This window comes from Scyliorhinus torazame, chromosome 14 (genome assembly GCF_047496885.1).
Source record: "Scyliorhinus torazame isolate Kashiwa2021f chromosome 14, sScyTor2.1, whole genome shotgun sequence".
Taxonomy (NCBI): domain Eukaryota; kingdom Metazoa; phylum Chordata; class Chondrichthyes; order Carcharhiniformes; family Scyliorhinidae; genus Scyliorhinus; species Scyliorhinus torazame.
In genome coordinates, this window is record NC_092720.1 from 141,132,642 (window position 1) to 141,147,972 (window position 15,331).

Sequence of the window (15,331 nt, forward strand, 5' to 3'; positions counted from 1 at the left end):
TTGGAGAAATATAACAGAAACTTTTCCATTAAGCACTTAATTGTAGTGGAGTATTTCCCTGTAATTGGTAGAAATAATTAGGCCTGTGAAAAGTCATTTGTGTTGGTAACCTTGGAAACGTGTGCAATCTGGGCAAATAAAATAATCGCGCAACAGGAATAAACAGCTCAAGTTATTTACGTATTGGAAGTGCGCAGAATGGCTGAAGACAGCAAGCAGTGTGTGATTTTAACATCTATGCAGAGTCAGTGCTCGCTTACTTCAAAAAAGACAGCATTAGCTCACTGGGGTGTTCTGACAAGACCCTTTTCCTCCGATAGCTGACAGGAAGATTTCGGGACTCCATTTTTTTTCCAACTCCACCACGTCCAATGCTGAACACCATCAGCAAATGTTCAGTCATGTCGCCTTCAAGAATATTTGGAACTATCTGCAGTATTTTCACCAGATGTTTATATATCATGTCACTTCTGACGAGAGAAGAAAATAAATCATTTGGTCACCTCTGACTTGAAACATTGAAGAATACAGGGCTGCTGGCACAGTGTATGAAATAGGAGCATGAGGATATAGGACAGGGGAGAAAGGGAACGGAACAGGAGGTATGAGTTAGCTTCACAGCGCCAGAGACTCGGGTTCGATTCCCGGCTTGGATCACTGTCTGTGTAGAGTCTGCACGTTCTCCCCGTGTCTGCGTGGGTTTCTTCCGGGTGCTTCGGTTTCCTCCCACAAGTCCCAGAAGACGTGTTTGTTAGGTGAATTGGATATTCTGAATTCTCCCTCTGTGTACCCAAACAGGCGCCAGAGTGTGGTGACTAGGTGCTTTTCACGGTAACTTCAATGCAGTGTTAATGTAAGCCTACTTGTGACAATAATAAAGATTATCTTCAGATAGCAGGCACAGGATAGCAGATACAGATATGGGCAAAGAGCAGGGGAGTAGGGCTAATTGGATCACTGTTTCAAACAGCCAGAACAGACACAAATGGGCCAAAACTGTGTATGATCATCGGACAGGCTGGAAGTACAGAAAGATTGGCTCAGGTCCTTGTTCACATATTGTTTTCACAAGATCATAAAACAGGTACAGATTGCAGTGTTGCAACAGTAACTGTGCTTTGGAAGGAGTGTGACTGTTAAGTGTTTTGGGGCATTCTGGGGCCTGGAAACACGTCTTTCCGCAGATCATAGAATTTACAGTACAGAAGGAGGCCATTCGGCCCATCGCGTCTACACCGGCTCTTGGAAAGAGCACCCTACCCAAGGTCAACACCTCCACCCTATCCCCATAACCCAGTAACCCCACCCAACACTAAGGGCAATAAGGACGCCCAGGTTAGATAATCATATATTACCCCCAATGCAGCATCTAATTGTTTAAGGAGCCTGGGGTTTTACCCACATTACCCCATCTTTCAGTCCATTCCACGTGTTATTCGCAGCAAAAATAAAAACTTCCTAACATCAGGATCTAATCTGTTTTGATAGCTGTGTTTTGGATTGTGAAAAGGATGGGAGAGCGCAAGTAGAAAAACAACAGGTGAGTTTCAACTGCCCAACACCCAGAAACAGCCAGATGATAACTGAAAACTGGGGAGGGGGCAACCTCGAGTGGTCCACTGCAGTTTAAACCCCAGCTGATATGATTTTCGAGCAAGTCTCTAAATGGGCAGAATAACCCACGGTTGAAACAGACTTCAATATACTCATGATGGGTCCTTCAACAACAACTTGCATTTGTATCACACCTTTAATGCAGTGACGCACCTCGTGTGTTTTGGGGGAGTGGTTATCTCACAAGGTTTGACAAGGAGCACTTGGTGGCAGAGTGGTTAGCACGGCTGCCTCACAACACCAGGGTCCCGTGTTCAATTCCCACCTTGGGTGACTGTGTGTGGAGTTTCCACATTCTCCCAGTGTCTACATGGGTTTCCTCCCGCAGTCTAAAGAGGTGCAGGTTAGTAGGAATAACGGGATAGGGTGGGGGAAGTGGGCCTAGGTAGGGTGTGCTTTCAGAGGGTCGGTGCAGATTTGATGGGCTGAATTGCCTCCTTCTGTACTATAGGGATTCTATGGGGATGGACAGATGACCAGAAGCATTGTCAAAGAGGGATAATTGTATTTGTATAATGCCTTTCATAACCACAGGACACCCCAAAGTACTTAAAAAATGTAGCGACTGGTGTGATACAGGAAACATCTTAAAATCTTGATGTGCAAAGCTGTAAGAAGAATATTAGAGGAGAGAGAAGTGGAAATGTTTAGGAGGAAATTCCAGGACTTGGGCCTAGGTAGCTGAAGGCATGGTTACCAAGGTGGAAGAAAACACGCCATAGATGTACAATAAGTCAGAACTGGAGGAACATGGAGATTTCAGAGTGTTGTGGGTCTGGAAGAGGTTACAGAGATATGGTAGGGCATAGAGGGATTTGAATCCATAGAATCCCTGCAGTGCAGAAGGAGGCCATTTGGCCCATTGAATCTGCACCCCAACTAGGCCCACTTCCCCACCCTATTCTCATAACCCCACATAACCCACACATCTTTGGACACCTTGGGCCAATTTAGCATGGCCAATCCACCTAGCCTGCACATCTTTGGACTGTGGGAGGGAACCGGAGCACCAGGAGGAAACCCACACAGACACGGGGAGAAAGTGTAAACCCCACACAGACATCCAAGGCCGGAATTGAACTCGGGTCCCTGGCGCAGTGAGACAGCAGTGCTAACCACTAAAATGTTAGTGCCAGACAGGTGCCCAAAAATCAGCAAGCACAGGGGTGATGGGTGAATGGGGTTTGGTGTGTGTTACGACACAGGCAGGAGAGTTCTGGGTGTTTACAAAGAGTGGAAGCTGGGAGGTTGACCAAGAAAGCATGTTAATATTTATGCATAAATGGACAGATGTGGCTGCCCCACCCAGTTCCCCAAGCATCAAGAGGGAAACAGGGGGTTTATTGTTCAGTCAAATGACTCTTCTCCATAACTTTGAGTCATTAGACTCAAACATTAACTCAGGTTTCTCTCTCCACCTACGCTGCCATACCTGCTGAGGTTTGCAATCACTTCCTGTTTTCCAGCATTGATTACTTCAAGTTTAGTCCTTAAAGAGATAGTGGAGACCGCTTAGAAAAAAAGATCTGGGCATCTCGTAATTTGTATTTCACTTTGTTTAGCCTAACTGAAGCAGGGATAAAACAATCTGACAACGAGATGGCATTGACATATTGCTTCATAGCGAAAGATCATCTTCGAGGAAAATAATTAGGTTACAAATGTCTTTTCACTCAACATCTGTTTGATGGAGTTTTGTGTGTGGGTGAGGAACAAGTGTTGACAAGGATTGTGGTGGATTGAGTAAATTATAACATTGGAGCAACCCAGTGACACTTGTTCAGAGCTGGTAGATTCTTTTAAACACTTATGCACAGGTTGATTATTGATCACTCACTCTTTGGAGGAGAATGAAGTGTTCAGGGACAATCTGTATGATATTGTATTGGATGCAGGATACCTGTCTGTAAATTGTAATCAATTCAATCCAGCATGACAAGAACTTTAAATTTATATTGCACCATTACCAAAGAAAACCATGCCAAGTTCCTTCACAGAGTCAGAATCAGAGATAGAGTGGGTGATGTCAGGGGATATCAAAACCTTAGTTGAAGAGTTAGATTTCAAAGAGATTTTTTAGAACAAGAGGGTGAGATGGAGGGGCTGTATTTTATTTATTAATTTAGAGGATATGGGCATCACTGGCTACACAAGAAGCTATTGCCCAATCCCAATTGCCCTTCAGAAGGTGGTGGTGAGCCACCTTCTTGAACCACTAATCCATGTGGTGTAGGTGAACCCACAATGCTGTTAGGGCGGGAGTTCCAGGATTTTGCCCCAGCGACAGTGAAGGAACGATATATTTCCAAATCAGGATGGTGAACGACTTGGGGAAGAACTTCCAGGTGCTGGAGTTCCCAGGTATTTGCTGCCCTCCAAAATTAGAATAGAGGAGGGAGATGGGATTGGTGAGGAATTTCCTGAGACTGGATGATATTGCTCACAATTGTGGGGTGAACGCCGGGGTACAGAAAAGGCTATACAGAGAAATGTAGGAATCATTGGGATGCGGTGTATTGTAGGCCTGGAGGAAGTGACAGATAAAAGGGAAGTACATTCCCATGAGTGAAGGAAGGCGAAGGAACTTCAGTTATGCAGATAGATTGAAGAAGTTGGGACTGTTTTCCTTGAAGAAGAGAAAGTTGAGAGGTGATTGGATAGAGGTATTCAAAATGATGAGGTGTCTGGATTTAATAGATAGGGAAAAATTATTCCCATTAGTGAAAGGATCAAAGAGGACAGACTCAAAGTAATTTGCAAATTGAGGCGAAGCGGCATGAGACAAAACCTTTTCACACAGTGAGTGGTTAAGGCCTGGAATACACTGTCTGAGAGTGTGGTGGAGGCAGGTTCACACAGCGCATGGTTAAGGTCTGGAATACACTGCTTGAGTGTGTGGAGGGGCCAGGTTCACACAGCGAATGGTTAAGACCTGGAATACACTGTCTGAGAGTGTGATGGAGGCAGGTTCACACAATGCATGATTAAGGCCTGGAATACACTGTCTTGAGGGTATAGTGGAGGTAGGTCACACAGCGCATGTTTAAGGCCTGGAATACACTGCTCGAGAGTGTGGTGGGGACAGGTTCAATCTAGGCATTCAAAAAGGGATTGGACTCTTATCTGAAGAGGAAAAATGCGCAAGGTTACTGGGACAAGGTAGGAGAATGGCACCAAGAGAACTGTTCATTTGGAGAGCTGGTACAGAAACGATGGTCCGAATGACTTCCTTCTGTGTTGTAACATTTCGGTGATTCTATAATTGTGATTCCATACACTTGGGTGAAGTTGGAGGCATTGTGGATTATGGAACCAGTAGAGATCAATGAACACAGGAAGCTAATGCAGGTCAGTAAGGGCAGAGGTGGTGAGCAGAGGTTGGCTGGAGTTTTCCTACCACCACTCCATGACTCATATCAGCCAACTCAGCATGGCCCATAAGAGAGTATCTTTGACTGTGAAGCACAAGAACTTTCACTTGTGTATATTAGGAATCCTTACAGTACTTATACCACATTAGAAATGACTCACTCAATGTACCATTTACGAGGAGTAACCCACACAGCCCTTCCAGCCCGCTCCACTATTCAATGAGACCATGGCTGATGTGACTGTAACCTCCTGCCTACCCCCGGTGAAGGGCAATCCTTCACTCCCTTATTAATCAAGAATCGATTGAGCTCTGCCTTGAAAATATTCAAAGATTCTGCTTCCACTGCTTTTAAAAAAATTTCCAATTGGGGCAATTAAGCGTGGCCAATCCACCTTCTCTACACATCTTTGAGTTGTGGAGGTGAAGCCCACGCCAGCACGGGGAGAATGTGTAAACTCCACACAGACAGTGACCCGGTGCTGGAATCGAACCCGGGTCCTCAGCGGCGCGAGGCAGCAGTTCCACCTGCTTCCACTACCTTTTGAGGAGTTGTAGAGACTCACAATTCTCAGAAAAAAAATCTTCTCATCTCGGTCTTAAATAGGCAACCAACCCCTTATCTTAAACAGTGACCCCAGTTATAGATTCGACCACAAGAGGAATCATCCTCTCAACAGCCACCCTGTGAAGACCTCTCAGGATCTTGTATGTTTCAATCAAGTCATCTCACATTCTTCTAAACTCCAGACCATGTAAGAGGGTTCCTTTACAACAAAGAGACAGCTGGGCACCGAACCACAGAGAGCAGGTTGCCCACTCCCAGCTCTCCGGGCAACAACACGGTCTATATGCGTATCTGGCAAGAGCAAGGTTGGCCTGCCCAACCGTTACTCACACTTCTATTCCTGGTATTAATCTGGTAATCCTTCTCTGAATGTCTTCCAATGCATTTACATCCTTTCTTAAATCAGATGACCAATACTGTACACAGTACTCCAAATGTGGGCTGAATTCTTCTGCCCCGCCTGCTGCAAGATCGCCACCGACGGGAATCGGACTATCCAAAGGTCCATTGACATTGGCCGGGAATTTCCAGTCGGCAGGTGGGCGCGGCCGGAGAATCCCGCTCATGGTCTCACTAATGTCCTGTGCAACTGAAGCATTTCATATTTGATTCCCCTCACAATAAACAATAAGTTATGGATATTGGTGATTGGAGAGCTGTGTGGAAGTTGAACTTGGGAGACGAATGACAAAAGTACAACTTTGGCGAGGGTGAAAAATGAGTGGCAGCCACTCTTGTACGCCCCGCCCCATCAGAGGGCACCAATCCCTTTTGCTCATTTAGAGCCTCAGGTGAAAATTGAGTTTTATCACCATCAGTTTTTCGAAGGCAAATGAGATAAGTACAATAAGGGTTAGATGAAGTAACTTGGGAGTATGAACACCAGCAGAGACCTGTTTGACTGAATGTTCTCATTCTGTGATGCAACATTATCTCTGTATAGACTAAAGGGTAAGGAAAAGAAATAGCTGGGAACCGTCAAGACAGAGAGAAAAATTTCAAATCGTGGCCACTCAAGGAGAGCAATCCTCTTTCTCAATCTGTATTTGCTCCACATATATACCGTAGCAGAGGAGGACCGGGTAAAAATAAAAGTTTCTGACTTGATTTGCAGATGGCCAAATGTTGTGTATTTATTTCCTCAGCCAAGAGGTGTAGTAGATCTGACTGAAGACCCATTGGCTCGAGTAAAGAATACTGTGGAAAGTTGATCGTGGAGCAGCATTATTGCTGCCCATCCTATCTGGCACTCACCAAATCTGTGAGGCAACTGTTGCTAATTGAACAGTGACCATGTAAGAGGGTTCCTTTACAACAAAGAGACAGCTGGGCACCGAACCGCAGAGAGCAGCTTGCCCACTCCCAGCTCTCCGGGCAACAACACGGTCTATATGCGTATCTGGCAAGAGCAAATCTGCATTTGTTGGCACATGGTGATGGACCCTCAGACCTCCCGGGAATCCACACCAAAGGCTGATGGAATGGATGTCAGCAATTCTTTGGATTGGTTTGTGAATTACTTCACATTGTCCCACTGAATCGCAAACACTGGCAGCCCTGAACCACAGCCCAATATCATCAGAACAAGCACTCGGCTTGTTGGGCTGTTGCATATTGAACACAGCATACAGTATCAGTTCTGTGAAAGAGGTTAGGGAGAAAAGAATGGACACTTTGTTTTTCTTTTGTTATTCTTTAGAGGGGAGGTTAAGTCTTTTTTAAGATGAAAAAAATCTTCATCTCTTTCCCAAACTGTTTGTTTTAATCTTTTTTACTTACCCAGCCATGGAATCAAACATCACCCCCGAATTACAGTCCAAATCATTTTTAGATGGTTTTATATCACCCTTTACAACAGACTGCCATGGGTGACTGGGGAGAGTGTGCCGAATTCTACATTGACTGAATGATGCAGGTTAATCAGGAATCATAGAATCTCTCGAGTGCAGAAGAAGGCCATTCGGCCCACTGAGTCTGCACCGACTCTCCCTGTATCCCACCTATTCCCATATTCCCACCTAACCTTTTGGACACGAAGGGGCAATTTAGCATGGCCAATCTACCCAACCTGCACATCTTTGGACTTTGGGAGGAAACTGGATCTCCCGGAGGGAATCCATGCAGACACGGGGAGAATGTGCAACCTCCACACAGACCGGAATCGAACCTGGGTCCTCTGTGCTGTGAGGCAGAAGTGCCAAGGATAAACAAGGTGAGCATTTATTTGCTTTTTGGAAAAAATTTGACAACAGCAGTATTAGAGATTTCCTAAAAAAGAATGTCATGTATTACAATTACAAAACTTGAAATAATTTTTACTTGCTCGGACTTACTCCAGAACACTTCCTTTCCAATATTTACCAATGAGAAATGATAGCAACAACTCGGAGTCAGATGTAATTATTACTGTTGGGGCTAATTAATCACAACTCTTTTTATTCAGCTTCATAGCAAAGTACACCTTCCACAAGCAGCAGCTGCATCTCTTGCGATCGAAGTTTAAAGTCCGCATTATAGACTGTGAATCAGAGCAACGTGCTATGATTAACAAATTATCCTTTACCTCTCAAGTTGCACACAGCGCAGAAATCAGTAAACATTTTGCTATTAAATCCTAATACAAGACAAGGTTAAGACAAGTTGCAAAATGTATTTACATGATCTATAATTACAGAGAGGTAAAAGGAAACCATCAGATAATCAGTAACATAGGAGCCAATTGTACCAAGTCCTTCGATTTTTCTGAAAATACAGCCACAGCTCCCACATGTATGCTCTTGACATCTGCAGTCTCAAAGTTATCACTTTGACATCCAGTATTGGATGAGCAACGATTCCTCCCATTAAATATTGGGAAACCTGAGCCCATCTGCGGTATTCTCCGTCTGCGGGATCCTGTGCTTCGCCAGCAGCGCACCCATTCCTGCGGGTTTCCCGAAGGCTTGGGATGGCCATAATAGAAAACTCCCATTGTCCTGCTTTGAACAGAAGATCCCGCTGCCGGTGGGGGTGCACGTGCTGGAAAATGGGGCTGGCGGGACAAAAAATCTCACCCACATTTATCGCTGATATAAACTCCATTCCTAGCTCCTGACTGCATTCCTCTTCCTGGTTACTCTCTGACACTGAACTACATTGTTCGCAACCTTGGTCTCATATTTGACCCGGAGATGAGCTTTCAATTACATATGCAAGATCACTTATCGATCCATCTTTGTAACATCGCCTGACTTCGTCCCCGTCTCTCAATTCAATTATCTCCACACTTGACTTCCGAAGCAAGCTAGCTGGCTTCCCATATTCTACTCTCCAGAAACTTGAAAACTCTGCATTCTTCATGACATCAAGTTGATTCAGCCGTCACCCTTTGCTCTTCAACCTACATTGGCTTCCCATTAACCAACCTCTTGATTTTCAAATTCACATCCTCTTTTTCAACTCCATAGAAGCCCTCCAGTGAAGAAGGAGGCCATTTAGCCCATTGAGTCTGCCCGACCCTCTGACAGGACACCCCACCGTAATCCCACTCTCCGCCCTATCTTCACAACCCCGTAACCCCACCTAACCTTCACAGCTTTCCTCCATGGCCTCATTCCCCTTCCCATCTCTGTAATCTTCTCCAACCCCACATCCCTCCAAGATATCTGCACTACTCTAATCCTGGCCTCTTGAGCATGATTGGGTGGAATTCGCTCATCTAGGACTAGGCCCTAAGGCAGGGACATGGATGGGTAGTGTTTCTGGGTATGGAGGCCGACTGGAAACCACACCATGTCTTCTACACCAACCTAATTAATTATGCATCCGGGGATTTTATGCCATATTCTGAGTGGGGCAGGCTTGATTTTGCGTGTGTACAGCTGACATATTTGGATGCCATACTTTAAAGGTGCCCAACATCACTGATCCACTATTGAAGAAAGAAGATGGATCTCCTGAAGAAGATAGACTTTTTCTTTATTCTTTCACAGGGAGTGGGCATCACTGACATCCTCCATTACAACTTGAATGGAGTGGTTTGCTAGGCCATTTCAGAGGGTAGTGAAGAGTCAACAACATTGCCGTTGGTCTGGAGTCACATATAGGCCAGACCAGGTTCAGAGTGGCAAATTTCCTTCCCTAAAGGGCATTGGTGAACCAGGTGGGTTTTTGCAACAATCCAGGTAGTTTCATGGTCACCGTCACTGAGACTCACTTTATATTCCAGATTTATTCATTGTATTTCAGTTCCACCATTGGTTGTGATGAGATTTGAACCCATGTCCCAGAGTGTAACTCAGAGCCTCTGGATTACTCATCCAGTGATATTACCACTCAGCCATCATATCCCCTGAAGATGGACCTCCTAAAGAAAGAAAACAGATCTTCAGGAACACTGAGGCTGGAACATGGACCTCCTCGATGACACTGACACTGGAAGATCCACTGGATAGATGCTCCCCCATCCACCTCTGTGATGTTCCAGTGTCATGGGTGGCATCCATCCTGAACTCCCGAGGCATACTTCAGCCAAATCCCAACTTCCGCGTGTCTCGTTGTTCCAGGCATATGGACCGGCATGTTTTCCCGTCGGCATCGCAGAGAATCGGGCTTGGAGGGGGGATAGATTTCAGTTGGCCCTTCGTCTGCAGTCCATTAATGGGATACAAATCAGTTTCCTAAACCATCATGGCGGGCACCAGCGGAAGATCCCGGGTGGGATTCTCCGCCAGCGGGATTCTCCATTTTTTCGGCGCCCGGGGGTTTCCCGACGGCGTGGGGCTGCCCCACAATGGGAAACCCTATTGACCGGCCGGTGTTACGGAGACTCCCGCCGGCCGGTCGGGGCAGAAATGTGGCGCGGCGGGGCGGAGATTCCAGCCCCCCCGTAGGAAATTCACGCTGGCATAAATCTGTTTCTTGGGCCTCCCGCCGAATTCTGTCCCCCTGCTCACATTTCAATCTGCCGGCAAGACGCACGGGAGAATTCCACCCATTGATTTTAGTTTCTCCATTGCTTCTGTTGCTCTAGAATACCCCCTCCTAAATCATCCCGCCTTTCAACCTAGATGTCCTCCTTAAGACGCTCCCTTTGACCAAGGTTTTGACCATCTGCACCAATATCTCGTAATATTGCTTAATATTACTTTGTTATATAATGTTCATTGGGAGCATGGGGAGCTTGGGAGATTTTATTAAAGGTGATGTATAAATACAAGCTGCCATTGGTCTCCGTTTTGAAATTCCAAAGAAGGGGAGAGGCAGTGGACAGATGCTTCTCGCCACTTTCGCCAAGATGTGACTTAAAGATGCAGGACTGGCGGAATTCTGTCCAGCCCAATCAGATGTGAAGTGGTGAACTGGAACCTCATGGATTTTTAGTCCATCATATTTAATTGTTTGCAGCAAGACAGGTCACAGAATGACGCAAAACTCATTCCCGGCTCTGCAATGGGAATTAACTTCCCAAGTGGGTTAAAAGCACAGATTCACATACAGTTTTGCCAAGTTTCCAATGCCCTTGGGCTAATGATCTAATAATTATGTTCAGAAAGGATGTTTATTTTATTTGCTTGATTTCTCCTCTTTTGGGTCTGTGTGTGTTCGCTCCTTGCTTTGTCTTCTTTCAACTAATTTAATTCTTTGCTCTGCTTGGCTCGCTTTTACACTTTCTCTATCCAGCAGGTTCCACTTGCTGTGCAGCCTCTGTTCTTCTTGCCTGTCACACTGGTATAGCCCGATAAAGGCTCTAAGTGTGAAATATTAGACAAAGTACTTTAGTTGCCAAACATTTCTTTCAGAAGTTAATGGGAAAGGGTTCTTTGCAGCTAGCTCGGTCATTCAACGAATATCTCCCACTTGGAAGCTATTTAACTGTTTCGTAAATACTGCAGCCTGGTAAGTGCTGCAAAAATCACACATCTTCTCCCTGCCTTGCTGTGATGTTCAAATTAAGATTCATTGGTGTAAAACTGGCAAATTGACTGCCCATTGTTACAGAAAACCAGTGATTTTCATATTTTCACACGGTTTCTATAATGGGTAGCTTCGATCTGCGATGCTTGTTTCACATCAATTCAGCAAAGTGAGAATTTATAACACCATGTTGTCCACTCAAACCCAAGTCTCAACTAACCTTATTTTCATCCTTACTTATCACAATCATTCCCTGTAATAATAATAACAATCGTTATTGTCACAAGTAGACTTACATTCACACTGCAATGAAGTTACTGTGAAAAGCTCCTTGTCGCCACACTCCGGCGCCTGTTCGAGTACACTGAGGGAGAATTCAGAATGTCCAATTCACGTAACAAGCACGTCTTTCAGGACTTGTGGGAGGATACCGGAGCACCCAGAGGAAACCCACGCAGACACGAGAAGAACATGCAGACTCTTTACAGACAGTGACTCAAGCCGGGAACGAACCTGGGACCTTAGAGCTGTGAAGCAACAGTGCTAACCACTGTGCCACCGTGCCATCCACTGTACTTTAAATCATGGCCCTTAGCCTACATTTGTGATATAAAACTAACCAGAAAGTTACTTATCAGCTTGAACACAGCAGGAGGAAATCACAGAGATTTGCAAAGAGGAGCTCATCCTCACGGAGTATCCCACATGTAATGTTGGTTTAAGGATGTTCTTGGATCACTGCACCCTGTGCAGCTGTTGAGTTGGCTGTCTACATTTCATATGTAAATAAACAGCCAAGTTGAACTGTATGAAATATGCTGTGTCACAAGCAGCAAAAAAAATCCCAGTAAAAGATGCAATCGTAAATACCCACACATACAGGGTGGATTTTTTCATCAATCTCTCTATGGATGCACTCTTCAGAAATCTTTTTTTTACAATTTTAAAAGATTTAATTTTGTACACAAAATCTGCATGGGTTTACCATAGCATATTTTCTCTCCCACCACAACTCCAATGTATATAGATTAATGAAGCAGGAATTTGAAATGGAAAAAAAAACAATGGTGGAAAAATCTTTTGTTTTTTTCCCCCCATCTATCTGAAGAAAATGTTAATTGTAGTGAATTAAATTCCAGTTTAATATATAGTCAACTATTGAAATAATTAGAAGCCTTCATGTAGGACGTGATATCACGGTGGCACAGTCATTAGCACTGCTGCCTCACGGCGGCGAGGACCCGTGTTCGATCCTGGCCCTGGGTCACTGTCCGTTTGGTGTTTGCACATTCTCCCCATGTAAGCGTGGGTCTCACCCCCAAAACCCAAAGATGTACAGGGTAGGTGGATTGACCACGTCGCAGAATTGAAACTTGCAGTAGTACAAAATAAATCATGTTTACATTACTATGGTAAAAAGATAAATGCGTTGCACACCAGGGGTGAAATTCTCCCGCAACGGCGCGATGTCCGCCGACTGGCGCCCAAAACGGCGCCAATCAGACGTGCATCGCGCCGCCCCAAAGGTGCAGAATGCTCCGCATCTTTGGGGGCCGAGCCCCAACATTGAGGGGCTAGGCCGGCGCCGGAGGAATTTCCGCCCCGCCAGCTGGCGGAAACGGCCTTTGTTGCCCCGCCAGCTGGCGCGGAAATGACATCCCCGGGCGGCGCATGCGCAGGAGAGTCAACGGCCGCTGACAGTTTCCCACGCATGTGCAGTGGAGGGAGTCTCTTCCGCCTCCGCCATGGTGGAGACTGTGGCGGAGGCGGAAGGGAAAGAGTGCCCCCACGGCACAGGCCCGCCCGCGGATCGGTGGGCCCCGATCGCGGGCCAGGCCACCGTGGGGGCACTCCCTGGGGCCAGATCGCCCTGTGCCCCCAGGACCCCGGAGCCCACCCACGCCGCCTTGCCCCGCCGTTCAAAAGGTGGTTTAATCCACGCCAGCGGGACAGGCAATTTATTGGCGGGACTTCGGCCCATCCAGGCCAGAGAATCGAGCGGGGGGGCCCGCCAACTGGCGCGGCGCAATTCCCGCCCCCGCCGAATCTCCGGTGTGCCGGAGACTTCGGCAACCGGCGGGGGCGGGATTCACGCCAGCCCCCGGCGATTCTCCGACCTGGCGGGGGGGTCAGAGAATGACGCCCCTTGAAAGAAAAGGAACTGATTTTCTGGGCTCAACACTGAGCCTGCACTGGTTGTCTCCTGCAATTATTGTTCACAGATGAGAGTTTCAACTGCAAGACGGCTTTCAAAATGGTGAATTAGAACATAGAACAGACAGTGCAGAGGGAGGCCATTCAGCCCATCGAGTCTGCACCAACCCACTTAAGCCCTCTTGAGTCCACTTAAGACTTCCACCCTATCTCCGTAACCCAATAACCCCATCTAGCCTTTTTGGTCACTAAGGGCAATTTATCATGGCCAATCCACCTAACCTGCACATCTTTTGACTGTGGGAGGAAACCCACGCAGACACGGGGAGAACGTGCAGACTCCACACAGACAATGACCCAGCGGGGAATCGAACCTGGGACCCTTGCGCTGTGAAGCCACAGTGCTATCCACTTGTGCTGCTGTGCTGCCCAATTGCGAAACATTTCTTTATATCATGCTTTTGGATACCTTTTCCAAGCTCTCTACATTAAATCTTGAAGGTCTCTTTCCCATGGCAAAAGCGAGAAATAAAGTTCCATGTTCCTCCATATTTTCAATGTAATCAGTAACCACCATCTCTTCATAGAGCAAGTAAGACTGATGTAAATAGGTACTAGCCTTGATTTGATTAGCAATTCAAACAGGTTCCGTGGTGACGTGACACTATTTACATTGAGTGAAATCAAGTCGCACTTGTTTAAAGTGAGATCCAGGTACGCCATCAGCCCCCTGTGGAAATCATGAATAATATCTGCTGGATCGCCATCAGCAAATTCAGGGACAAGAACATTGATCAGTCCAACTCCCTCATCCTCCAGGATCCAGATGTTTTCTTTTACCGATTGGTTTGAACCTACTGGTGGATAAGCATCAATATCTGGGACAATATAGTCTTTAGGGTCACCGTATTTGAGGCTACAAAAGAAAACGTCACCTTCCTGCAATATCTGTTGAGATATGCGCCAACAACCACCACACCAGGCAGCATGAGAGCTAGTCCAAGACACATACGACAGCACCAGACACGAGCCTCGTGTCAAAATGGAACAAAGTCATCCTCTTGATCCTTCTCGGGGATGATGAGCTCCTTGTTGTTCTCATCCTTCTTTAGCTCAACGACGAGTTAAAAGAGACTTTCACCATGACGGCAAAGGAATCAGGCTTCATTCACTGCAACAACAGCTCGGCTCAGTCCCAACTGTGTTCCCTCTTAAGAAATCTTTTTTTTAAAAATATATTTATTAAAGTTTTTTAACACTATTTTTCTCCCCTACAAACAATAACCCCCCCCCCCTCGTAACAAAAGAAAACGAGAAATCGCGCAGAGCAAGATATATACATGGCAAAATGATATATTTACACAGCTTTGTACACTGGCCCTCACCAGTACGTGCCAGTTTCCCCAACCCTTCATGTTATCTCTTGCTCATCCACCCTCCCAGGTAGTCCCCCCTTTCCCCCCCCCCTTCCAGGACGCGTCCCCTCCACCGCCCCCTCCCAGGACGTCCCCTCCACCACCACCCCCCCCCCCCCCCCCCCCCCCCAAGGTTGCTGCTGCTGCTGACCGACCTTCCTCCAACGCTCCTCTTAAACAGGCACCGTCAATAAATTTACCAATTTGTATGGAAGGCAAGTTATAATTTTTTTGTTATTCTGACCTCACCCAGAAAGGTCTATTTTTGTATCCTTAGATTGCATATTGACAATAATGCTGGCTTGCATTTTTTGA

The 15,331-nt window shown here is 46.1% G+C and overlaps 1 protein-coding gene and 1 pseudogene across 2 annotated transcripts in view; both read right to left on the reverse strand.

Moving 5' to 3' along the window:
* LOC140390075 (ephrin type-B receptor 1) overlaps nucleotides 1-15,331 on the reverse strand; it is a 741,967-nt gene that overhangs the window by 597,228 nt on the left and 129,408 nt on the right. The window lies entirely within an intron of this gene.
* On the reverse strand, nucleotides 14,090-14,745 carry LOC140390076 (integral membrane protein 2B pseudogene; annotated as a pseudogene).